Here is a 25,144-nt window from a genome sequence, read left to right as displayed (position 1 = left end):
ATGAGGAAGTGTTTGTTGGATCAGGGACTAAAATGTGTGCAGGATGTTTGATACCATTCCTCTCCCCATTGAGTGTCTGCATACTCTTGAGTATAATCTGTTTTAGTCCCCAATCCCATGAACAGTTATGCATATGCTTATTTTTGAGTAGCCATATGGAGTTTTCAGTTTCAGTATAATATTATAGCAGAGTGACAGCTCCACTGTAGTTAAGGTTAAGACCAGTTTTCTAAAGCTTGACTATTCTAAATGCTCTAAATCCATATGGCTGATCAGATCGCTATGAAATTTGATGTATCTCATGTGGGGTGTGTGTGTGTGGTGTGTGATCCGAATTCAGGGCTGGTTGACCAAGGCAGTCCTGAAAGATATAGTCCCCAGGATAAAACTGGCTTCTTTTAAAGTCGACACATTCTGGCATTTTTTTTCTTTCCAACAAGTAGAGATCAAACCAGGGCTCAGATCGTTGCACCAGGGTCTCAGATGTTTGAGGGTTACCCCAATAGGATGCACCCACCAGGGCTTTGGAGGAAACTGAATTAAAACTTTGTCTGAAGAAGGGTTTGCTTCCCCAGTAGGCGTGCTGAGACTCGTGTTGCTAATATACTACACCGAACGGCTGCAGAGAGTGAGGCTACCTACTGGGAAAACCACCCTTTTGTCATGGGACCTCCGTGGCTCTGAAGGTCTAGTGTGGTCCTAGACTGTGAGCAGTACCTCAGGCATTGTGAGTTCAAACACATCCCGGGGCAGAAGTCTGAAGTTTAATAATAATAAAAAAAAAGCAGGGGGGGAGCTAGAGTGCTCTATGCTGCCTCTGTTAAAGGGGGATTTTCATTTTGGGAGAATGTAATAGGAGCATAGCAGAAGATTCAGAAGACACTGAAGCTATTTTTTTAAAAAGAAAAACTACACAAGCAAATGCTCTCTGTGAGGGGAAGGTGATTGGGGTGGAACAACAGGTAGGAATGGGGGAGAGGGTTGAGGATCAGGGGTTGGGAAATGGGAAGAGGAAATGGGGGTGAGCGACAAGGAGAGTGGAGGAGAATATAAGCCGGGGCACTTATCAGCTCTATGTTCCCCTCCTGTGTGTGCATCTATGGTAGTCAGACCCACCCCACCTCATGTGAGCCAGGTTCTGGAGGGGCTTGCCTTTCTGTGGGTGTCTGAGCCCCACTCCTGCCCCACCGTGATCCAGGATCTGGGGAAGCCCTGCCATTCTGCTTACTAGGCATGCTCGGAGCATTTGCCCCAGGAACACATTGCTCAAAGTGGGGTAAGGAGGTGAGACTGGACGTGCTTGACACATCAGAAACTCTCCAGTGCTGGGGAGGGGGGAAGGGAACACCCACTGAGATGAAGGGAGCAGTTCATACAGCTCAGAGCTATTGCTGGAGGATTTATTCATCTGCTTTGGGTACTCTCTCTCTCAGCTGCGAACATTCACCACTCTCTGAGCCTGCTAGAGCCTCTTTTCTCCATTCTCCCTCTAATTTTTTAAAGCATATATAAAATGTATAACGGCGCACCAGCTCAGCAACTAGCTCAGGTTGGGAAGCTCTTCCTGTTAAAAGGACAGCTCTTCATACTCTAAAATCCATGTATGTCCATAGATTGTCTTGAAATTTGCAATGCCTCATGGGAGTATAAGATAGGGTTCGTGATCCAAATGTGGGGTCATTTGGGCAAGAAGTTGCCAAGATACAGCCCCTGGAAAAAAAAAATAAAAAACCAAAACCCGCAGCATTTCATTAAGTTCACAGATTCTAGCAACTTTGAAGTTTGAAACCCACCCTGGACAGAAATATGCAAATGAACTATAAACATTTGGGAAAAATCTGCTTCTGTCAAGGTTATGCGTGTGTGTGTGTGTGAGAGAGGTTTTTTTGACACCATGTAATCTGAGTACAGAAGAATATTCAGAAGGTGCTGAAATTATTTTTTTAAAAGAAAATAAATTACAGGTCTGAATGCTCACTGGAATGGGAAGGGGAGGGGTTAGGAGAGCAAGAACAGCTGGTAATAGAGGAATTAGGGGTTTGGGTCTGCAGTGTGAATCGGGTATTATGGGGAGGAGGATAAATGCTAATGGCTGGTAGGGCAGGGAAAAGGCATTGGGGGGGCTAAGGTAAGGGAAGGGGGTAGGAATTAAGGGGAATAGGGGAAGAAGACCGGAGCGGCTGGTGAATGAGAGGAGTTGCAAAGGAAGATGGGGGTTTAGGGGTGGTGGACTGTCAACCATAAATTCTCCCCTTCCATGTGCTGGGAGCTGAGAGATCCCTACCCCTCTGCAGTCCCTCTGAGCCCTTCCCCCTACTTGCTGTGTGTTCAGGGATATGGGGGGGGGGGACCCTGCTCCTCTTGTGGTGTCCTCTCCCATGTGAGCTGGGATCTGGGGTGGAGGGACTGAAGATAACACAGATTGAAACATCTGAAACCCAGAAAATGAATAGTGAAGATACATATCACCCCTGGGTGGGGGGCTGGCCAAAGCGTGTGAGGGAAGGACCCCATTTGGAGGGGGAGCAGACTGGGTGGCGTGGGGCATGGCTGGGGAAGCCTGGCTGAAGCAGGGGCAGGAGTTCCAGCTGGGGGTGAGTAGTGGAAGTGAGGGGCCCAGCTCAGTGTTCAGCTCGGACTGTATAACCAAGGTAGTATGCAGCCCTCCAGTAAGCTGCTGCCTGTGATTTGTGTATACAATGGCATCGGGAAGGAGACAGAAAGGAGCAACTTCTTACATGTTAATGGTTTCTACAGTGCCAACTAATGGTTTAATGGGATGGGAAGGGGAGGAGGAGCTGGAAATTTGGGGGGAGGGCCAAATGTTGCGGGGAATGTTAGGGCAGAGGGTTGATAAGGAGAGATAGACACCGGTCTTCTCTAACGTGCTTAAAGGTACTGTAACAACCATGTAATACAACTGTCAAGGCTTTGGGACATAGGCCATGGATGAGATTTTGCTCACCAGCCCTGTTAGCAACCATACAGTGCAAATATTTCAAAGCATGACCATTGTCTCCATTCAACTGTAACACAATGTAGAAGGGGGGAAGAGCACCAAGAAATGACATAGCAACCAGGTTGTCTATTGGAAAGATCAATGGAGTGGGGCTATTCCATGCTATGCCCCTGGCCTACTGAGTGATCTCAGACAAGTCACTTCACCTCTCTGTGCATTAGTTTCCCATCTGTAAAATGGGGATAATGATGTAAAGTTCGGTGAGATTTACTGGTGAAAAACATCATACAAAAAGCTAGGATTTTGGATTATTACCTAGTCACAGTATCATATCAGCCACAAAACTAGGTGAGAACTACCATTGTCTAAAGGACCGCTACCTCCTACCAAACAAACATTTCTCTTACTGTTTAAAAACTAGGACATTAAATGGCAAAACACTTTAACACAGAGCTAAGGTTGCTCGGTGATAGCTTGTGCCTGTCACGAATGTTGAGTTCAGCAAAACTCAATCTTCAGAAAACCAGGAAATAGAGTTGAGGTAAAACAATGAGAGTCCTGTGGCACCTTAAAGACTAACACATTTATTTGGGCATAAGCTTTCGTGGGCAGAAACCCACTTCGTTGGATGCATGAAGTGGAAACTTCAGTTTGGTAGGTATATTTACACATGCAAGGATGGGTGAGTTACATCACAGTGAGGAGGGCAAGTGTTAATGAGGCAAATTCAATCAGGGTGGATGAGGCCATTCACAACAGTTGATGAGATGGTGTGAATGTCAAAAGAGGGAATATTATTTTTTTTGTAGTGGGCTAGCCATTCCCAATCTCTATTCAGACTTAGTCTGATAGCGTCAAGTTTGCATATGAGTTCCAGCTCTGCGGTTTCGCTCTGGAGTTTGTTTCTGAAGTTTTTTTGTTCAAGTGTGGCAACTTTCAAGTCTGGTACTGAGTGTCCAGGGAGATTGAAGTGCTCTCCTACTGGTTTTTTAATGTTACCATTCCTGATGTCTGATTTGTGTCCATTTATTCTTTTGTGTAGAGACAGTCCAGTTTGGCCAATGTACATGGCAGAGGGGCATTGTTGGCACATGATGGCGTATATCACATTAGTAGACGTGCAGGTGAACGAGCTCCTCATGGGGTGGCTGATGTGGTTAGGACCTATGATGGTGTCACTTGAGTAGATATGTGGGCAGAGTTGGCAACGGGGTTTGTTGCAAGGTTACATTCCTGGGTTAGTGTTTCTGTTGTATGGTGTGCAGTTGCTCGTGAGTATTTGCTTCAGGTTGGGGGAGGGTGTCTGTAAGCGAGGACTGGCCTGCCTCTTAGGGTTTGTGAGAGTGAGGGATCGTATTCCAGGATAGGTTGTAGATCCTTGATAATGTGTTGGAGTTAAATGCCCACACAACCTTAACTCTGCCGTCTTTGAGAGATGCCCCAATACACTCATAACACACACACTCCCACTCTGCTTTCCATAGACATGAACAGGCACTTCCTGCACTTGCCCTCCTCTCAAACACTAAACTACTCCCCCGACAGAATATCACACTTGTTAATTTTAACAACCACATTGTACCCTTTTATAATCTTCAAACATGCACAAAGGATACCACCCAAATGTATACTACCCCCTACCCATCAGTAAATCCATCCTGCTGTCATATCCCACCTCACATGCCAAGAAGACCCCAGTGCCCTGCTACTGACAGAAGTTGGTATTAAAATGATGCAGACTGGAATCTCAAGATACACCTGCACCTTTTCCCTTTGATGACACACACAGATCTGTGACATTCTTCCAACTAATCCCCAGATCTCATCATATCACAATCACAGCTCGCCCAAGCTGCTCCAGTTTACTCCTCCAATGTTCAACACAGATATACCTAACATAGCATATGCAGCAGATCATTCCCAATGCCTATTGCCAGCTCCAAGGTACAGAGTTAAGGCAGTGTGGGCATTAACCTAAACCCTGTATTTCCTGGTTTTCAGAAGTTTGAGTTTTGCTGAACTTGACATTCTAGAAGGCACAAACTATCACCAGGCAAACTTAACTTTATGTTAATGAAGATTTTTGCCATTTAATCTATTTATACTTAATTCACTTAGGTGAACTGAAAAGGATAAGATCAAAGCCAAAGAGAGACTGGGATTTTTGTGTTTTGTGTTTGAAAATTAGTATTGTTCCGATTGAATATGAAGTGTATGTAGAGGTCACTAAAACTATGAAATGGAATTCTGACATGTTTAAAACTGCATGTACCTTTCTTTTTGCTGCCCAGGCTTCAATGAACAATGTCTTAGTTGATGGTTTTATTCCTGTATTTGGACATGATCTATTTCACTACTGACACTCAATGGGAAATGTTTTGAAATTAGTATTCATTCGTTCATTTTCACTCAACTCCTCCACAGTTTGACCTTGACGTTCTATAGGAAATGGCCACAGACTTTATTCAAATATTTCCAAATATACATCTTTTAAAAGAATTTGGTATAAAAACAAAACAAAAAAATACTTTATTTATAAATTATTTTACATATTTCAGTCCATTTTTTTTATGAAAAAAATATTTTAAAAATGTCTATTCCTATTTTTACAATAATGTCTCAGCCTATAGCCTGTTACAGAAATGTACAGTTGGCCAAGATTCAAACAAACACACACACAAGCACATGACATTATACTGTGTTAGAAGCTAATAATGACGTCAATTACTGTACCAGTTTATGAACTGTGACATATCAAACAAAACACCCAGCTTTTTCCTGTTGTTGCCATTTTCTATAAGTGCTCACTTCACTTCTTTTTCATTAGCTGATGCATCAACAAAAGCACCATGGAAGAGATTCAACAAAACCAACTAATTAGGCTACCCTTTTAGTCAACAATGGAAACAGAAGCCCATGGAACTGTGTCTTGGGCGACACTCTGTACAGCTTGTATTTTACTCCTCTTCAAAGCGTAATCATCCTGGTCACTCGCTGAAGCAGGCAGAGAATGCATTGTTGAACTTCTTCTCCACCTCCTTGTGACAAGTTTTGTCTGGGTAATGACATTGTTTCTGGTGGCAATACTATAAAACATGTCGGAGAGTAGTGTCACTTGCATGGTTACTGTATATCAAAGGCAATGCCAGTATTTCCAGTGGAAATACAAACCCCTTTATGTATGGAGTCTACTTCTCACTTGTAAAAATAATAATTTTTTGCACTCAAATTGGGTATGGTAGTAGACAGCTTTCTATTTTCTGTAGTTCAGTAACAGCTTCATGTTTTACACAGACAATGTGCACATCATTGGCATTGTTCCAAAATATACATGGTTCAATGCCACCACCTTTTGGGAATTCTGTAAATAGAAGAATCACAAATGATCATCTCATGCTGTCTTTCGAAATACTCTGATTGCATGCTGAGACTGAAGGAGTCTGAAAAGTCTGGTAGATTCACTCTAGCAGCTTTGAGTTGTCAGCCTGATGGTTCAACAGCATTTATTCTTAAGAGGCCTTTGTTGTTTATTTACATCCCACAGGCTGCATTGTAAAAGGCTTGTAAATGTATATTATTCACGCACTGGAGACCAACACCTATTTCCTTTACTTGTATGCGTGGGAGTTTAGTCCTTCGCCTACTGATAGATTTCCCCATCGACAGCAATGGGAGCAGAGTTGGAGCTGAGCTGCACTCAAGTCAAGGGGAGCGTTTCGGATAACAAGGAGAGCAGGATCTTCCCTAGCACGTGAATGTCACAGCTTGAAAAGTCTGTTGTTCTGCCTCATGTTCTTCTATTGCCTCATAAAATTTGATGAAGGGATTTTTCTCCTTTTACTTCCTTTCTCTTTCTAAAAGAAAGGAACTCAGCACAGTGTGAGAGTACGGCTGGCAGGGGGATTTCAAGAGGGAATTCAAGTTTAAATGAATAAGAAATTCTTTATCAAAATGTTTTTTTTTAGGTTTCAATGCTTCCTTTTTTGTGCTATTGGAAGGGAGCTGCTGCAAGGGAAATGGACCAGATTGGTCTGCCTGGAGGGAAGTGGTGTCTCCACATGATGTACAGATTGTGCATATTAAGGGTTCCATGGGTATTCGAGAGCATGTGTCAACTGCTCTGAGTGAAGTCTCTTTTTTGATGTGTCCCAATTTTTTCACAAACCTGGCTCTCCTCTACTGAACTCACATTAGCCCAGTCCATTACTTAACATAAAATGGGTAGCCAGAGAACAGTTCACTCTGTATATTGTGCTCCAGTGGGAAAGGAGCTGGAAGGTTGTGGTAATTTTCTTTCTTTCCAATTTCCCCATTGTGGCATTAATCCCTCATAGCAGTAGCAGAGGAGCCAGTGGTACCCTGGAAATGAAAAGCCGCATTGTTGCCTGAATGGAAGAGGATGCTTGAAGGGCACACACATAGAGACAACTATTTTTCAGGTCTGGTTGAGGGTCTGTGGTGTCTGAGCCTATGCTTTTTGCACTGATCCCAGACTAGGCAAACATGCCACCTTCTAATTTTATGATGTACCTCTGAGAGGAGGATGCAATAGTATAATGGGAGTATAATGTGCCATTAAGTGGCTCATGCCAGAAAATGGAAGTAAAACTTGCCAGATCTGGGGTGGTGTGAGTAATCTGATCTCTGAGGACGCTAAGGTGACCCATTATGTCAGTTTCACTGTCCCTAGGCCAACTGGTAGCAGAATTTGAACCCTTGCAAGTTGGCTTCCCTGTTCAGGAGGAATGGCTGGCATAGATTCTGGATGTATTCAAAGGGTAACTTATTTAATTTACATACACTAGCTGTGAAACACAGATGCAATCATCTCTGAACTGAGTCAATTCTTGAGGCAAACCTCTCCTGCTGCTTGCACAGCTCACTTTATCCAGAAACTTGGTATAACCAAAAACTAACAAAGCAAACAGTTCTTCCAAGACTAAAAACTTGCTCGCACACTGAAAAACAAACAAACAAAAGAAATCTTGGAAGGCTAGGTGATACAGAGCCACCTGGTGATGCTTGCCACTATACTGTACTATACTAAAGATCTGTTTGTTGGGATCTCCTGGTTTGTGCCTGTGTTATCTGTCTCTGTGTCTGATATTAAACTGTGGACATTGCAGCAGACAGCCTAGGCCAGGTTACTTGTGGCAATTTGGAGTATCTTTCTCTCTCTTACGAATATTCCCATGGAAGGTAGAAACAGGTTCTTCATCCTTAAATAATGTTACAGTTGTGACAAAAACTGAGTGAAACAAGAAATGTGAAAGGATATAGATTCATCTTGATCGACAGAACTTCTTGAATTGACAGGTATAGTAATTATGTCAGATCTCCACTTCTTACTGCTCTTGGTTGAAAAATTGGGAGGGGGAATTGATTAGAGGAGGAAAAGGTGAGGGCCAGAGCCAACCCCCCTTCTTTTTTTCCCCTCCTATGTCACATAATCTTATAACCCATGGGAGACTGGAATACTTTGGTCTCATTTTGGATGTTGGGTTTAGTGTGCAGATGCCGAGTGGTGTTGGGAGCCTGTGATATACAGGAGGTCAGACTTGATGATCTAATGGTCTCCTCTGGCCTTAAACTCTATGATTTATGATCCTTTAAAGGTTATTCCAAAGTCCACTGAAGTCAATGGAAGGATCACTGAACTTTGGGTCAGGATCCTAAATAATTTAAAACTAGGGATAATTTAAAGGGAGTAAAAAAAGAATATTTATTCTAAAAATATTTGATCTTCTAATTTAACATCTACAGTAGTGTCTAGAGGCTAACCAAAGGGGTCAGTGCTACATTGTGCTGGCCTTTATAGAAACTGTAGGACAGTCCCTGACAGGGAACATACCTTAATCACCAAGGTGGCTTTCAGTGCTGAGCTCTGTGATGTGCCCCAGTGATGCAAACTCACCTTCATAATTTGCGGTAGTGCCTCACACTCGTCTTGAATTGGGAAGTAGCTTGGTTTAGTGGCTTAAATACAGGACTGAAAGACAGATCTATGTTCTGTTCATTGTTTTGTCACTTACTGGGCATTACGTGACTTTGGCAAATTGCCTAACCTCTCTGTTCTTCGCATTCCTTCTATGTAAAATGAGGCTAATAATACTTACATGGGGTTTCTGTGAAGCTTTATTAAAGCATTTTGATACCATTGAATGGACAGTGCTAGAGGACCACAAAGTATTCTTTAAAATATTCTAGGAATGAGAACAGGATATTAAGCAGGTAACACTGGACTCCAGGACATTTGTTTAAGGCTAGATTGGCAACACACCGTGAACGCTGGAGATGCAAACAACCACATGCAAATCTCTGGACCTGTCAAAAATGCATATGTTCTGGAACACTATATTCAATGCTCTCTCACAAACTTTGTGTTGCTATCTTTTCTTCTCCAAGCCTGTGTATATTACAGGTTCTGGATGAATTGGTATTACCAGTTAACATTAAAAATGGATTCTAGTAACTATTTTAGTGGCGAAAACAGTTAATTGAGAAAATGGAAATCTGCAATTCCTCCCTCATGCACAGACTGACTTAGTGAGCACTCTACTGATGTATTAACGGAAAACATGACTGTCTAATAGAAATGCTTGGAGAAAATATGAGGATGTCTGATCACACATGAAACTATTGCATAGTTTTGCAGTTTAGTAAATTTTAGTCCCTGATATTCATAGGTTATGTTCTCACTTATTTATCTATTTGTCATTGACCTCTATAGGTAGAGATATTTGTTTGTTTGTTTTGTTTTTTCCCAGGTGTTACAAATAATTAATACTGAAGTTTGTTTTTGATATGCTATTTCCATCTTGTGCATGTATTTATATGTATTTTGTTTCATTATGTGTTTATGTTTCATATAAAAACAATAAAAAGCTTTTTTAAAAGTATTCTAGGAAGCCAAACTTTGAATCTTTTTAGAAGTGCACTTATAACTATTTTTGTGTATGGATGTTTTGAGATACTGGCACTTGTTAGTTAGGAACTGGACTAAGAACACCAAGTAAATAAATAAATACATCTCATTTTACATGTTTAGCCAAATAGCCTTCCCATGATAACTTTCAGTCACTGCCAAAGTGAAACCATGAGTGAAAAGCGAAACTCCCTCTTCTGCTCCTTTTGAAGTGTATTGTGGAAGTCTGAAATAGTTTGCAAATATATGTATCCTATAAGCCTCCGCTCAGTTCATGATGTTACAAGTCATAGATGCAGCTGCAATTCTTAGGCATAGTGGGAATGTCAAAGGTGGAGTGCCAGCCTTAGTACTAAATTTGCTGGCTTTCATTGATCTGCTCCACAACAGTAATGTAGATTTTTTTTTTAAATGCCTATTTGTTTTAGATTATGACTTAACGTTTCCTTCATTTTATTCTTCTGTGTTAATATAAATCCTTTTTGAGTTTAATTTAAAGTAATTCATAAACACTAAAATAGCGAATTTAGGATTCTTTAAAGAAACGGTGGCTGGGTTTAATCCTCTAATATATTCCTCAATCATTACAGAGCTTAAAGGGTATAGCAGCCTTAGACAGACAGCATTATGATGAGTCTGAACAGTACATGTAAGGCAGGAAGAACTGAGAATAGCACAACAGATGGATTAAAAAAAAGCCCAGTAACTATGTATTTAGTTATTTATTACAAAATAAATTATGTATTGACATAAGAAATTACATGATAATTTTCTGTTTGAAATGTTACAAAAGTAATTTGGTTTCCATCTAAAAGGTAGCATGGAATATTAGTTCTGTGTTTCTGTCATGACATTTAACTCATTAGCATGCAGGTGCGCGGCCTGGGCTTCATGCAATAACTGTCTTCTTTCACTGTGTTTACAGATAATCGGGCAAGTTTGCAGGCCAAATGGCTTTCTGAATATGAGCTCACAAAGCATTGAATCAGACAATGTACAGCTCAGGGAGATTCCAGCACAGTTCAGCCATCAGGTGAATATCAGTAACAGCTTTAAAAAGAACAATGACTTGAAACTGTTCATAATTTATAATAGTAATAATTAATAGAGGCTAACACTGCAGTCACTAATTAATTTTTTGCTGTTTTTCAAATTAACTCTGTTGTCAACAATTGATCCGTGGGTGATAGTGATTAACATGGTACATGTGAGCTCCTGGTTTACTAAACAGTGTAATTTATTCTGCTTCATTTCTTGCGTTTTGTGAAATAAGAAGTCCTAGTAGAAGTGGAGGGATATGAGCAGAGTGGAAGCATGGTGACTCTGCTTGTGGGGGCCTCCCCCCAGCTGAGAGATCAAGTAGGTAAGAGCTATACCCCTCAGAACTCCATGGAGGCTCACTCCATGACGTGGTGAAAGGGGGTCAACAGGGATGGAGAGAGGTAGTTTTTTGAGCAGTAGATCCACAACTAGTGGAGTGAAATGATGATCTTGAGGTATTGGCCTGGACTAAAAAGAACTAGATTTAAATGCTGACTCTGCTACAGACTTCCTGTGTGACCTTGGACAAATCACTTAGGCCCAGATCCTCAAAGCTGTTTAGGTGTCTGGCTCCCACTGGAATAATTGATTTAACTGAAACAATTGATTTCAATAGGCGTTAGGTGCCTAAACAACTTTGAGGATCTGGGCTTTACTATCTTTATCAATTCCTCATCTGTAAAATGGGGATAATTAATAGGGTTGCCAGCACTGTATTTCAAAAATAAGGGGCTGTTTTCTTAGCACCCCCACCCAACCCCCATCCCGATAGTAATTATTATTGTTATTATTTATTTATTATGCAGTACTCACCTGCATTCGTCAGGGGTTTTTCTTGCTGCTTTTTGCAGCACTCAGCAACTCCTGATCTTGATGTACAGAGATGAAAAAATAGGGGACATCACTTGTAATAAGGGACTGTTGGCAACCCTAATAACATTTCCTTTTGCTCACCCTTTGTCTGTTTTGTCTATTTAAATTGCAAGCTCGTCTCTGCAGGGACTGTCTTTTACTACTTTCTGAGTACAGTGCCTAACACAATGAGCTATTATCTCGGTTCAGGCTTCTAGGCAATATTTTTATACAAATAATAAATAAAAATAAACACAAGGAACCCCTGGCTAACCCCTCCATAGCCTCTCATCACCTCTCCTTCCACACACAGAATGGGAACATAAAATGTACAGATGTTACCCCAACACCACAGCAGAAGCTGCACAGTCAGGGAAAGGATTCAATCCCCCCCACTGAGAACCTCTGCAGAAAATGTTTCACTTGGGTTTTGTGCTGAGGGTGAGGATTTGTCCCAATTGTCACATCTGCTGATGAGCTATAAACATTTGCAGTGAACATGTAATATATTGCAGTTTACGGTACAAAAAGAAATGGGGCAGAGGGGCTAGCAAAAAAAAAAAAAGTTTAACTACTGTTCAGTGGTTTTCATGCACGATTCAGTAGGTAAAGGTTATCTGAAAAGTCAATACAAGTGTGTTCTGAAAACATAATATTTGTCAAACCTCTTGACAGGTATCTCACAAAGCAAATCAAGTGAAATTCATTCTAAGCTGACCAGAAAAATTCCATTGCTTCTGAAGGTAGAAACAGCTCTTCACGCTGGGCTGTTTTATGAACCTACTAGCCCAGTAAGCTGTTAGCATTGGTGCTGTTCCCAGATGAAATGACCTCGCATTTGGAAACGTATACAGTACTTCTCGACTGTGTAATGTGCCAATTTGGCACTCTTTTAAAGCAGGTGAATGAATACAGCTTCAGTAAGGTTTTAGTGCTCGTGAAAGATGCCAGAATGAAAACACTGGAGGCTGAAGTCCTCTGCTTATCCACACATATGTATAGCATGGGCAGCAGCAACGCAAGCTTCCCATGCAGCCCTGCCTATGTGTCTCAGAGCCCCTCTGAAGCCAAGAGTAACAGAGTAGTTCAGATTCCATTTCCATTCAGTTCTTCGGCTCTGATGAGGCTGTTTGTGTGATCCTAATTGTGAATGGGTTTCCTGTGAGGCTGATACCTGACCCCTAGAAACTGGAACAAGACCACTGAACAATGCTAAGATGGTATTGACTTTCAAATTGCTACTAGCCTTAGCCATACTTCAGGCCACTAAACTGTAAATGAAAGGATTTGTACTCAGTCCCTTGAGAGGTCCAATTGCTAGATGTAAAAGTTTTAATTAGCTGTTAGAAACCTTTGTAACCTGGAGGGATTACTGAGCAGAAACAAAACACAGCAACCAGCAGCGAGGTCTGTTCAGCCAGGGAGAATCTTTATAAATAAGCCCAAATCAAAACAAAGAGGAAAACAAAAACTACCTCAGGTTGGGAATCAATCCATCCCTCAGAGCATAAGGCCCTGATTTAGCAAGGCACTCAACCTATGACTAACTTTAAATTGTCCCATTGACTTCAATGGTACATGCTTAAGTAGCTTGTTGAACTGCAGCTTAGGTAAGAAGCATTGGCTTTCCATCATGAAGTGTTAATAGTTGTATTACAGTAATGCTTCGAGACTGGGGGAGGCAACCTAGTGACAGATGATGTGGAGAAAGCTGAAGTACTGAATGCTTTTTTTGCCTCTGTCTTCACAAACAAGGTCAGTTCCCAGACTACTGCACTGGGCAGCACAGTATAGGGAGGAGGTGAGCAGCCCTCAGTGGTAGAAGAAGAGGTTCAGGACTATTTAGAAAAGCTGGACATGCACAGGTCCATGGGGCTGGAAATAATGCATCAGAGGCTGCTGAGGGAGTTGGCTGATGTTATTGCAGAGCCATTGGTCATCATTTTTGAAAACTCACAGTGATCGGGGGAGGTCCCGGGAGATTTGAAAAAGGCAAATATAGTGCCCATCTTTAAAAAAGGGAAGAAGGAGGATCCCAGGAACTACTGACTAGTCAGCCTCACCTCAGTCCCCGGAAAAATCATGGAGCAGGTCCTCAAGGAATCCATTTTGAAGCACTTGGAGGACAGAAATGTGATCAGGATCAGTCAACATGGATTCACCAAGGGCAAGTCATGCATGACCAACCCAATTGCCTTCTATGATGAGATGACTGGCCCTGTGGATGTGGGGAAAGCAGTCGATGTGATGTATCTTGATTTTAGTAAAGCTTTTGATATGGCATCCTATGGTATTCTTGCCAGCAAATTAAAGTTACGGTTTGGATGAATGAACTATAAGGGGGATATATCATCAGGCTCAATGGGTAGATATCAATGGCTCCATGTCTAGTTGGCAGCCGGTATCAAGCAGAGTGCCCTAGGGTTTGGTCCTGGGGCTGTTTTTTTCCAGCATCTTCATTAATGATCTGGAGCATGGGGTGAATTGCATCCTCAGCCAGTTTGCAGATGACACTAAGCTGGGAGGAGTGGTAGATATGCTGAAGGATAGGATACAGAGTGACCTAGACAAATTGGAGGATTGGGCCAAAAGAAATCTGATGAGGTTCAACAAGGACAAATGCAGGGTCCTGCACTGAGGGCAGAAGAATCCCATGCACTTTTAGAGACTGGAGTCCAACTGGTTAAGCAGCAGTTCTGCAGAAAAGGACCTGGGGGTTACAGTGGACAAGAAGCTGGATATAAGTCAACAGTGTGCCTTTGTTGCCAAGAAGGCTAATACCATATTGTACTGCATTAGTAGGAGCATTGCCAGCACACTGAGGGAAGTGATTATTCCCCTCTATTCAGCATTGGTGAGGTGGCATTTGGAGTATTGTGTCCAGTTTTGGGCCCCCCACTACAAAAAGAATGTGGACAACTTGGAGAGAGTCCAGCAGAAGGCAACAAAAAAGATTAGGGGGCTGGAACACAAGACTTATGAGGAGAGGTTGAGGGAACTAGACTTGTTTAGTCTGCAAAAGAGAAGAATGAGGGGGGATTTGATAGCAGCTTTTAACTACCTGAAAGGGGGTTCCAGGGAGAATGGAGCTAGGCTGTTCTCAGTGGTAGTAGATGACAGAACAAGGAGCAATGGTCTCAAGTTGCAGTGGGGGAGGTCTAGATTAGATATTAGGAAAAAGTTTTTCACTAGGAGGGTGGTGAAGCACTGGAATGGGTTACCTAGGGAGGTGGTGGAATCTCCATCCTTAGAGGTTTTTAAGCTGTGGCTTGACAAAGCCCTGGCTGGGATGATTTAGTTGGGGTGGGTCCTGCTCTGAGCAGGGGGTTGGACTAGATGACCTCCTGCAGTCCCTTTCAACTCTAATCTTCTCTGATTCTTTGACTGAGGTTGGAGCCCCAGTGTATGAGGCACTCTACAGCGCAAAATAAGAGTGTCTGCCTTGAACAATTTAAAGTACACAAACCAGACAGAAGGTGGAAGAAAGCAAGTGCCATTTTTCCCATTTATCAGAAGGAAGAACTGAGGCACAGAGACACAATGACATGCACAAGGTCACACAGGAGGTCTGTGGCAGAGCCAGGAAATTAATTCAGTTTAGAGCTGGGTGAAATTTTTCATCTCAACCTTTTTTTGGCAAAAAATGCAGATTTAGCAACAATTAAATGTTTTTGAATTCACGTTGATTTTGCTGAGTTGTTCGTGTAAACTTCCACTGTTCCCTTTACCTCCAAAATTTCAGTCCAAATGTTTCATTTCAGCATTTTTGAAATGTTTTGAGTTTTTTATTTAAAATGACTTTTTAGTTCAAAATGTTCCTCAATGTTATTAGAAAAATAAAGTAAAAAATAACTCAATTGAAACAAACTGCTTTGACTTAAAATGAAATTTTTTGAACTTTCAATTTGCCATTTTAAAAAAAAAATCCTTTTTTGTGTGGATCCAAAATGATTTTTTTCTTCAGAGTTCCCAGTGAACTGAAAAATCATTTTCTTCCCATCTCCTGAGTCCTGGTTCTGTGCCTTACTCATATGATCTTCTTTCCCACAGATATTCTCATCCTTCTGTCTGTCCAACAGCTTTTCCCTAAACATGTGAGCAAGGGAAGGGAAGGGAAAGGAAAGATGGAGTTTAACCCCCAGTATATTTTGGACCAGGAAATCCCTTTATGCCCTGTCCCATCATTTTTTTGGAAACTTTAACCTAATTTAGTATTGAATATTCAACATATTTCCATACAACAATTTTGTGCAGATTCCACAAAAAATATTTTTGACCTATGAATTTAGGTAATTGTGACTGATCAAATCCTTGTGACCAAGTGTATAAGCCAGTCTGTATGCCCTCTTCTCACAGCACAGAGACTCAAACAATAGGTAGCAGACTCACTAAACCAAACTCGTTTGAGTAATTAAATGTAAGTTAGAACTGCGGTAATAGAAAAAAAGAAAACACCGGGTAAGATTTTTTAAAGGAAAAAGGTATAATTACTTCAGCCGAAGGGCAGCAATAACACAGATGCTGAAAGTGTATAAGAATTTTATGTGCTTATTGACTCAGTCATTCACAAAAAAAGTCCTTATTGTAGCAAATGCCATGACACAATGGTAATCAAGCTTCTGTACTGTGCCTCTGAGATACAAAGCACCTTTGATTGAAAATCAAAGGCACTTTATAGAATATTTAAAGAAAGTACATTACAGAATGTGTGATAAGGACACACTTTCCCTCTTGCTTTTTATAACATCTAAAGAATTTTTTACTCTTTTACCTTTTCTTGTAAAATAATCTATCTTCATGACCATGGAGGCTCAGTGAATCAGCCATGAAACTAGTATTAAAGCTGGATGGCATGCCCTGACCAAGCATTCCAAACTATCTCAACATTACAAAGTAAAATCAGGAAATGACAAAATTCAAGGTGTTTGTGTACGCTTAAATCTGTCCCTTGTAGCAGAACCATGCAGTCGTTATAGTATGTGTTCATACACCATAATTTCTGCAAGGTCTCTGTTGGACAAAGACTAAAGGAACTCCAACTGGAGCACCTCTGCTAATAGCAAGCGCAGCAGTATTGCCTGGGCAAAGAGAAGATATGTCTACACTGCAATTAAGAGCTCATGACTGGACCATGCCAGCTGACTCAGGCTCGTGGGGTTTGGGCTAAGGGGATGTTTAATTGAGATGTAGATATTCAGCCCAAACTCTGGGACTCTCCCACCTTGGAGGATCCTGGAGCCCAGGCTTTAGCCCGAGCCAGAACGTCTACACCGCAACTAAACAGCCTCATAACCTGATCCCTGGGAAATTAAGGCAGCTGGCATGGGCCAACTGTGGGTTTTTAATTTCAGTGTAGACATACCCTGAGAGTGTCTGTCAGCGAGGCAGGCCTCAGGCCGTTTTGGGATTATAGTTTAACATCAACACTTCAAACTCCACCAAGAAGCTTGTAGGTACTTGGTGCTGATCCCTGAATACAGGTGTTGTGTTCATGGCAAGAAACACCACTTAACACAGAATGTAGCAGCCATCTTATCTTTAGCTTGTGAATGTATTTTAAGGGATAGCCCTAAGTAGAGGGTGTAATAGTAGTTAAATCAAGAGGTGAAAGTTTTGGATTATGGTACCAAGGACTACACTTGAGGAAAAGTCTCAGTCTGCTGGCCAGAAGCATCTAGTCATCTATCATCTAAAATCATCTGGGAATCTTACCAGACCCCCAAATTGTGAACTCTGATGAGAACTGACAAACTAAACAGCACTTATGGGAGTTTTAATATACTCTCAGTTCTCTTTTATTGGCTTTTTCTTTCAAACCACCATAATAACCTCAGTCTTAACTGGACGTGAAAAATTATCTCTGAGGTGAAAAGCTCGTGTATTAATCTATTGTGCCAACAGGATCCAAATTACAGGTATCTGAGTCTAATTTTCTGTCCATTAAAAGGTCAGTGATATATTTTAAAACTGCTCAAGCATTATGAAAAAGCAAAAACCCTCTCATACCGAGCAGTTTACCCAGTTTCATGTACAAGGGGGTGTTAAAAAATAGTGTTACCATAGCTCCATGTTTTCAATTTAGAAGTCAGCTGCAGATGCTTACAGATCTTTATCTGTGGATGTATGTTACTTTCCCAAAAGACATGATATGGCAAAAGATGATGTATACATAGCTCTTAGCAAGGGCCATAGTTGCTAAACTTCATGGCCTTTACAACTCACAATCATATACTCTTTGGATGTAATCACACTACTTGATGACTGAAATCATTTTTATCTTGGTCATAAAAATGGTATGCTGTTTATTAGATCATTTAAAGGTGTAACAGATTATTCAGTCACAAGGGTGCAGAACAGGCATGAAACAGATTTTTTTTAATGTATCAATTTTAACATCTCCTGTATCTATGGATAACAGGTTCTCAGGTGAACTGCTGAGTATGTCACAGTAGGCCCAGTGGAGTTAAGTGTGCAAAGTCATTCTGAACGCATGCTGTAATGGATTTGACCTCGAAGAGCACTACAAAGAGAAATTGCAGATAACCACCTGAACTGACTTGTGAAGCTTGTAGCTCTGACTCCCTGGATACAAAAAGAAAACAGACTGGAATGAACAAATCAGAACTATGAGAATGAATATATGCTTAATTTTTGAAGTGACTATAGTAAAAAAGAAAATACACCTAAGAATTGTACACATTCTACTCCTTGATTCCAACCAGAAGTAATATATATATATTTCCTGAAAGACAAATATGTAAGTAATCATATACATTAAATAAACATTTGACATGTTAAATTTAATAATAGCATAATACATAAATGCTGAGCAGGCAAGATTCTCAGCCCCTTCCCTTGGTGAGCCTTTACTCCCAGGAATAGGCCAACTGAAGCAAATAGGAGGAATTGCTATGCAAAGTGAGTAAGGGTTTCACAATCTGGCCCTGTATCAATATATCTTTAAGCATCAATTGATGTATACAAAGAGGGCGACTGCTAGAAACACATCAGACAATAACAAATTAGAGAAACATTTATTATTTGCATTCTAGTGGTGGCTAGTGGGCCCAGCTAAGATCAGAACCCCATTGTGCTTGGCACAGGACAAATGTATAGTGAGGGAGCCCCTGCCTTGAAGAGCTTATGGTCTAAATTGATGAGACAGACAAAGGGCAGGAAGGGGAAACGGAGGCACAGAGAGTCAAAATGACTTGCCCTAGGTCACACTGCTGGTCAATGGCAGAGTGAGGAATAGATCCCAAGTCTCCTAAATCCCAGTCCAGTGCACCACAATACTACCCATACTGTATCCATCAGGATGTAGAGTACCATTTGACGTGTGTGGGGGGGGACATAGATTTACACCCCATCCTGTTCCTCTCTCAACTGTGTCCCCCTCAATAATATCTTGACTCCTTTTTCGCCTATGCGCTCCTACAACCAGCACACCCAGGAGCCCCTGCCTCTCCCACTCCCCTCCTTACCTTACCCATCCCTGCTGGCGAGCCTCAGTCTTGGGTGACTGGTCAGTCCTGCTTCCCAGCTGGTTCCCCGACATTGAGAGAAGCTGCTGCAGTTTTGGCAGTCAACGGGTGAGGTCCTGGGACATGACATGCTGAGCACACATGCAGAGGGGGACCAGGTGCCAGCTGTGATGTGCGCAACCATATGTGTGTGCAGCAAGGAAACCAGGCAAATTACATCTCTTGACCGATAACTGGAAAGAGAAGAGAAAAAATGGTAAGGCTGGTCAAAAACCAGCCAAATGGCAACCCTATCTGCTTAAAAGTGGTTGGCCCGTGGCCTCCCTGGCGCTGCAGCCTAAAGTGTCCATTTCTTATTTTAAAGAAGGAGCTTGCTCCTCACTTATTCCGCTCATAGTGTTTTTATTAGCAAGACTAGGCACTAGAAGAAGCTTTTGAGCAATTCCTTTGGGATCAGAGGCAGCTATGATCAAGTGCTACTTGTTTTCTGCCTGTTGTGTTTATAAGCACACACACACACACAGACGCATACATGCAGAGAAAAGACACAATAAATGCTCTTGTACATTGCCAATCTGCTCTACAAAACAGCATGCCAAAAGTCAAAATAAACCCTTAAAGAGAATCTAGAGAGTCATGTATTTAGTTTTGATTTATTAAAATAGTTTTCAGACCGTAGTCTTATTTGTCCTGTGAGAGCTGCACTCTCCGGTAATGGGAGCATTGAATTTTCATGTGAGGCATTTAGGAGAGCATTTTTTTTCCTACCTGCAAGAATGTGACAGGAATTTGTTCTTGTGTGATGATGTACGTGTTGTTGTATCCGCTGTGCTAAACATGTATTTATGAGCACAGCTGGCACAAATGCTCTGCCTTGTATTTTGTTGAGGTAGTTACAAACCTATTTATGACATTATAAAAAAAATTACTTTGTGATGCTATTCCACCGAGGCAGAATAAGTCATGCCTCCTTCCTTTGGGCTGGCTCTTCCCATATTATCTTCTTGTTCTTCCCATCTGTGAAGCCAGGTCCCAAGTCAGCCTCAGGTGACACAGGTAAGACACCAGAGGGGGAAAAACAAAAACTGCAGTACAATGGTCAGAATATAAAGCCATAAGCCAAAACATCAGACAACTATTATCCTTCAGCCAAAATAATTTACTTTTGTTAATGTTTTTTAGATGGGTAAGTAGCAGCTATGGGAATAATTTCACCAGAATGAAAGAAAATGGATTTCTAGCATGCATAAAGGTTAGCCAGACCCAACATTATATTTTAGTGAAGTATCCCATCAAATATTTTTATTTTCTCTTTTGTGAGGCTCCCATCTTCAGATTAGAGTGGGGGTTGGGGAGGAAGGCAATTTTTAGTGATTTTTAATTTGGTGTGACTTTTTCATACTGTTCTCCTAGCAGCCCCACTGTTTTCATTGGGGGCCATGTGAAGTAAAAGCAACACAATTTGAAAACCTCAAAATCTGAGGTTTTTGAATTGAGTTGCATTTGTGGTGAAAGTTCCACAAAAAAGAATAAGGTTCTTTTTTAAGTAGTGTCCCTATGGGTGCTCAGCTCTTGGTGCACATGCAGCCCAGGTGCTCTTGATTGGAGATTTTCATTATCAGTGTCCGTTCAGTCCGCTAATGCACCCTTGGTATCCTTGTGCCCTACACCGAGGCTATATCAGGCTGCACAGGTGAACCACTCCCTCGGTTCCTTGTGAACCACCTTGGCCTGAGACAGAGCTAGAGTGTCTGTTTCTTGCCTACATCAGCAGTTACGGAGTTTCTCTTTAGATTAGTTAGCTGATTTATTAGTTGTAGTGGGTTTAGTGTTGTTTTACAAAAACAAACAAACTTTTGATTATAGAGACTTCCTCTGGGGGTAAAATTCTCTGGGGAAAATTCTTCCTGTGAGAGGCAGGCCCAGTTCACTGGGGTTTAAATACTGCCTCTCATGTAAAGAGGCCATCCCAGTCAGTGATGGACACTCCAAATGTGTTCGTTGTCTGGGTAAGTTGCACGTGTTGCAGAAGTGCAACTTCTGTCTAGCTCTGAAATCTAGGGTTGAAAAGAACTGAGAAGTCTAGCATTGAATCCTCATGATGGAGTGTTCCCTCTACTCTGCTTCAGAACCAGGTCAGGACACCCTTGGACATCAGTCTCTGGCACTTCTTCCACCTCAGTGCAACATTGTCCTAGGAAGAAGAAATCCTTGGAGCCCTCCTCCAAATCCTCTCAGAAGAGGAGATCTAGTGCCCCCTCCAGGGATTCTTCCTCAGAAAAACATTGGTGTTCAGCCAGATCAACGGCTGCCAAGGCTCAGTACCATGGAGGGGAAAGGTTCCTCCAGGACAAGGGATATGAGAAAAAATAACTGTTAGGCTAAACAGGGCTCCAGGAAGACCCTGGTATTGTTGGCTGGGGAAGGTGCCAAACATAGAAGATTGGTACCATCGACTCTGACTCCTCTCTCAATGACATTACCAAGTGTTGTGAGGCCATGTAAGACTCAGCCTCATTGGTACGAGCCTTGAACTTCCTGAAGCCTCTGGTGCCATTGGATAAGGACAAACGCTCGCTACCACAACCCCACTTGGTACCTCAGCACCATTCAGTAACTCAGGGCTTCAGATACCAGAAAGATTTTGTGGTGACTGCTGAACCAGAGTGTCCGTTGCTGGCAGGAGCATCTTTTGGTACTGAGAACCTCTCGGTCTCTGAATCCTTCTGCATTCCCAGTATTGTTGTCCCCCTTTTCTCTGGAAGCTCCTCCATAAGAAGAAGAAGACGATGCTGATGATGACCTCCCCGCTGCTTCTTCCATTTCAATGCAGGGTTATCCAATACACTCTTATACTCACCCCCTTTCCTGAAGGGGCAGGGAAGATGCTCCAGGACCTCATCACTTAAGGTGGGAGAAACTCCAGATGCACTCCTTCCCCATATGGGCCTCAGTGGCCATATTAGGGTCTTTGTGCAGCCTATTATCAGCATTATAGGCCCTGACCCTATCTCCTTGGGATGATAAGGAGACCCAAGCTTCCTCCTCCGCGGCAACAGGAGGAAATGTTTGAGGAGCAGGAGACTACAGCAGATAAAGAAGCCATGCCACAAACCACAATCTCATCTTCTTTACCATGTGAGGCCCTGATGCTGCTCCCTCCGTCAATGGTCAATGATTTTCAACAGTTCTAGGACCTTGTTAAGCAACTGGCAGATTCTCTGCAGATATCTCTTGAGGAGTTTGGAGAACTTCAGCACAAGCTGTTGGATATTCTACACTGTGCAACAACATCTAGAGCTCGTTATTCACTCACAGTATTCCATAACTTTCTGTCTCCTCCTCTCATTCTGATTAGCAACCTGCAAGAATGCAGCCGTCTGACCTTGCCTTACAAAGGACTTAAATTTTCCTAGCTATGTTATGTTTGGTTTGCAGCTGACAGTGGCTGAACATACAAAATTGCTAACTGCTGTACTGTCAAGTTCTGGGGTACATGCAGGAGTGTCAAATGCTGGGGTTTTGCTCAAGGGTGAGGATTTGGTCTCAATTTCCAGTGGGACACCTTCTTCCTGCATGGATGGACAGATTGTTTTATGCCTTCCCTCCGATGCCTGTCATTCTCAAAGCAATAAACAAGCTCAAGCAGGACAATTCAGAGCCATTCTGATAGCCCTGACATGGTTGAGGCAAGCATGGTTCCCTTACCTGTTTCATCCCGTCCTCTATCCTCTGATAAATCTCCCAACAATTCCTCAAATTCTCTTCCAAGATACCACATGCCTGACACATTCCAACTTGGGCATTCTTCACCTCAAAGTGTGGTTCCTAGATGGGCTAGAGTCATCCTGCTCTGCTCTGCAACAATACAACATATACTACAGTAGAAAAGTTTCCACCAGGATTACTTACCTTCAAAAGTGGACAAGATTGGACCACTGGTGTGAATTCTACAATTCTGCTCCTGAATTTGCCCCACTTCCACTCCTTCTGGAGTACTTGCTATAGCTTAAGAAATCAAGACTGTCCCTTAGTTCTGTCAAAGTGCCTTTGGCAGCCCTAACAGCTTTTCATACTACTATTGAGGAGTTTTCTCTATCTGCTTACCCTGCAGCTATGAGATTCATAAAAGTTTTGGAGAATTTCTTGACACAGATAAAGTCTCTGCTCCTACTTGGGACCTGAACTTGGCTCTCAAAAGCCACACAAAACTCCAACTTGAACCAATGGCCATCTGCTCTTTATTGAACTTATTAAGAAAAACAGCCTTGTGGAGATTACAGAGTCGGAGAGACTGGGCCTTAATGGCAGACCTGCTTTCCCAATATTCCACAAAGATAAGGTGTCCTTATGGCTGCAATCCCAGGTTTCTCCCTAAAGTAACTTCCGAAGTTTTCCAGAATCACACTATATACCTGCCAATTTTCTGTCTGAAACTTCATACTTTTAAACAGAACACCATTCTCTACACTGTAGATGTCAGGAGGGTATTTTTCCTTTTATTTGGATAGAACTAAGCCATTTCGTAAATCCAATAGAGTGGTTGTTTTGATTGCAGACAGGTCAAAGGGTTCCACCCTTTGTATCCAGAGACTCTCTAAATGGATTTCCAAGTGTATTATAGTGTGCTACCAGGCTGTTGACATTCCACCCCCCATCAGCATTTTGGCATACAAGGTAGATCACAATCTACATCTATGACTTTCCTTAGAAATGTTCCCATTTTAGAAATCTGCAGAGCCACTATACAGTCTTTGGTACGTGCCTTTTAACCTATTATACTCTGATTGATGCCTCCACATCTGATGCTGCCCTCAGCAGTGTGGACCTTTCTTCAGTGCTGGACTTCATTCTGAAGCTCCACCCCTCCCTATTGGGGACACTGCTCAGGAGTTACCAAGAGTGGAGCACCCATAGGGACACTACTCGAAGAAAAAGAGATTACACACACTGTGCAGTAACTGTGGTTCTTCAAGATGTGTGTATCCCTATTGGTATTCCACTACCTGCCCTGCTTCCCCACTGCTTCAGAGTTTCCTCTGAGACTCAGCAGTGCAGAAGGAACTGAGGGGAGGTTCACCGGCATAGTCTGCTATAGCCTTGGTATGGGGCATGAAGATACCAACAGGGCATGCATGGACTGAATGGACACTGCTAATGAAAATCTCTGATAAAGGGTGTGTGGGGCACATGTGTACTGGGAATGGAGCATCCATAGGGACACACATTTCAAAGAAACATAGTTTCTGCACAGGGTGAGTATTTGGTATAATTATGGTTTGTTGTTTTGAGACTCATGAAGAGTTGTGTCATCTGACGGAAAATGGTGAGAATGCAAGTCAGTGATGCTTTATATACCAATATCCAGGCACATTGCTCCATGGGGGAAATCAGCTACCAAAGTCAAAATTTTCATTATTATGTCTTAAGAGTGGTTAGTTGGCATCAAGAGCCCTTTTAAAGGCTATAGTAATGTAAGATCTGCAGAACAGTGTCAGGACAAGTCCTCTTGAATGATCCCTTCCAAGGGTACAGTAGGGTTCTTTATATAATATGCAGAATACATGAACACAACAAATTAAAGCAAAGGGAAAAATAGAAGCAGCACAGACAAATCATGGAAGCATGATGCTGAGCGCCATTGAATACTGTCAACTTTCCCGATACAGAACAGTGATGGAAACCCCTGTGCTAACCACATCTGTGCTGATCTGCTGTGACAATTTGCTGTTCAATAGCTTTCAGAGTTTCTCATTTCTTACCTATGGTGAGGTAGTTATAGTGGCTGATCATTGGGCTTCATTACGGAGCATGTGGGCTACCAAGTAGTTCAAGGACATTTAAAAGATATTTTACACTATTTCTAAATTATATAGATGCTTC

The 25,144-nt window shown here is 42.0% G+C and overlaps 1 long non-coding RNA gene across 2 annotated transcripts in view; it reads left to right on the top strand.

The window, feature by feature from the left end:
* LOC137152185 (uncharacterized) overlaps positions 1-18,562 on the top strand; it is a 109,742-nt gene extending 91,180 nt beyond the window's left edge. For both annotated transcript variants that reach the window (XR_010919468.1, XR_010919467.1), the window contains exons 2-3: positions 10,810-10,917; positions 18,196-18,562. This is a non-coding gene — a long non-coding RNA (uncharacterized lncRNA). The remainder of the gene's footprint in view (positions 1-10,809; positions 10,918-18,195) is intronic.
* Positions 18,563-25,144: the final 6,582 nt, after the last annotated feature.

The sequence above is a fragment of the Emydura macquarii genome, unplaced genomic scaffold (assembly GCF_026122565.2).
Source record: "Emydura macquarii macquarii isolate MOO-44397 ecotype Brisbane River unplaced genomic scaffold, CSIRO-AGI_Emac_v2 contig_1146, whole genome shotgun sequence".
In the NCBI taxonomy this organism is placed as follows: Eukaryota; Metazoa; Chordata; order Testudines; family Chelidae; genus Emydura; species Emydura macquarii.
This window is presented reverse-complemented; position numbering and strand designations above follow the sequence as displayed.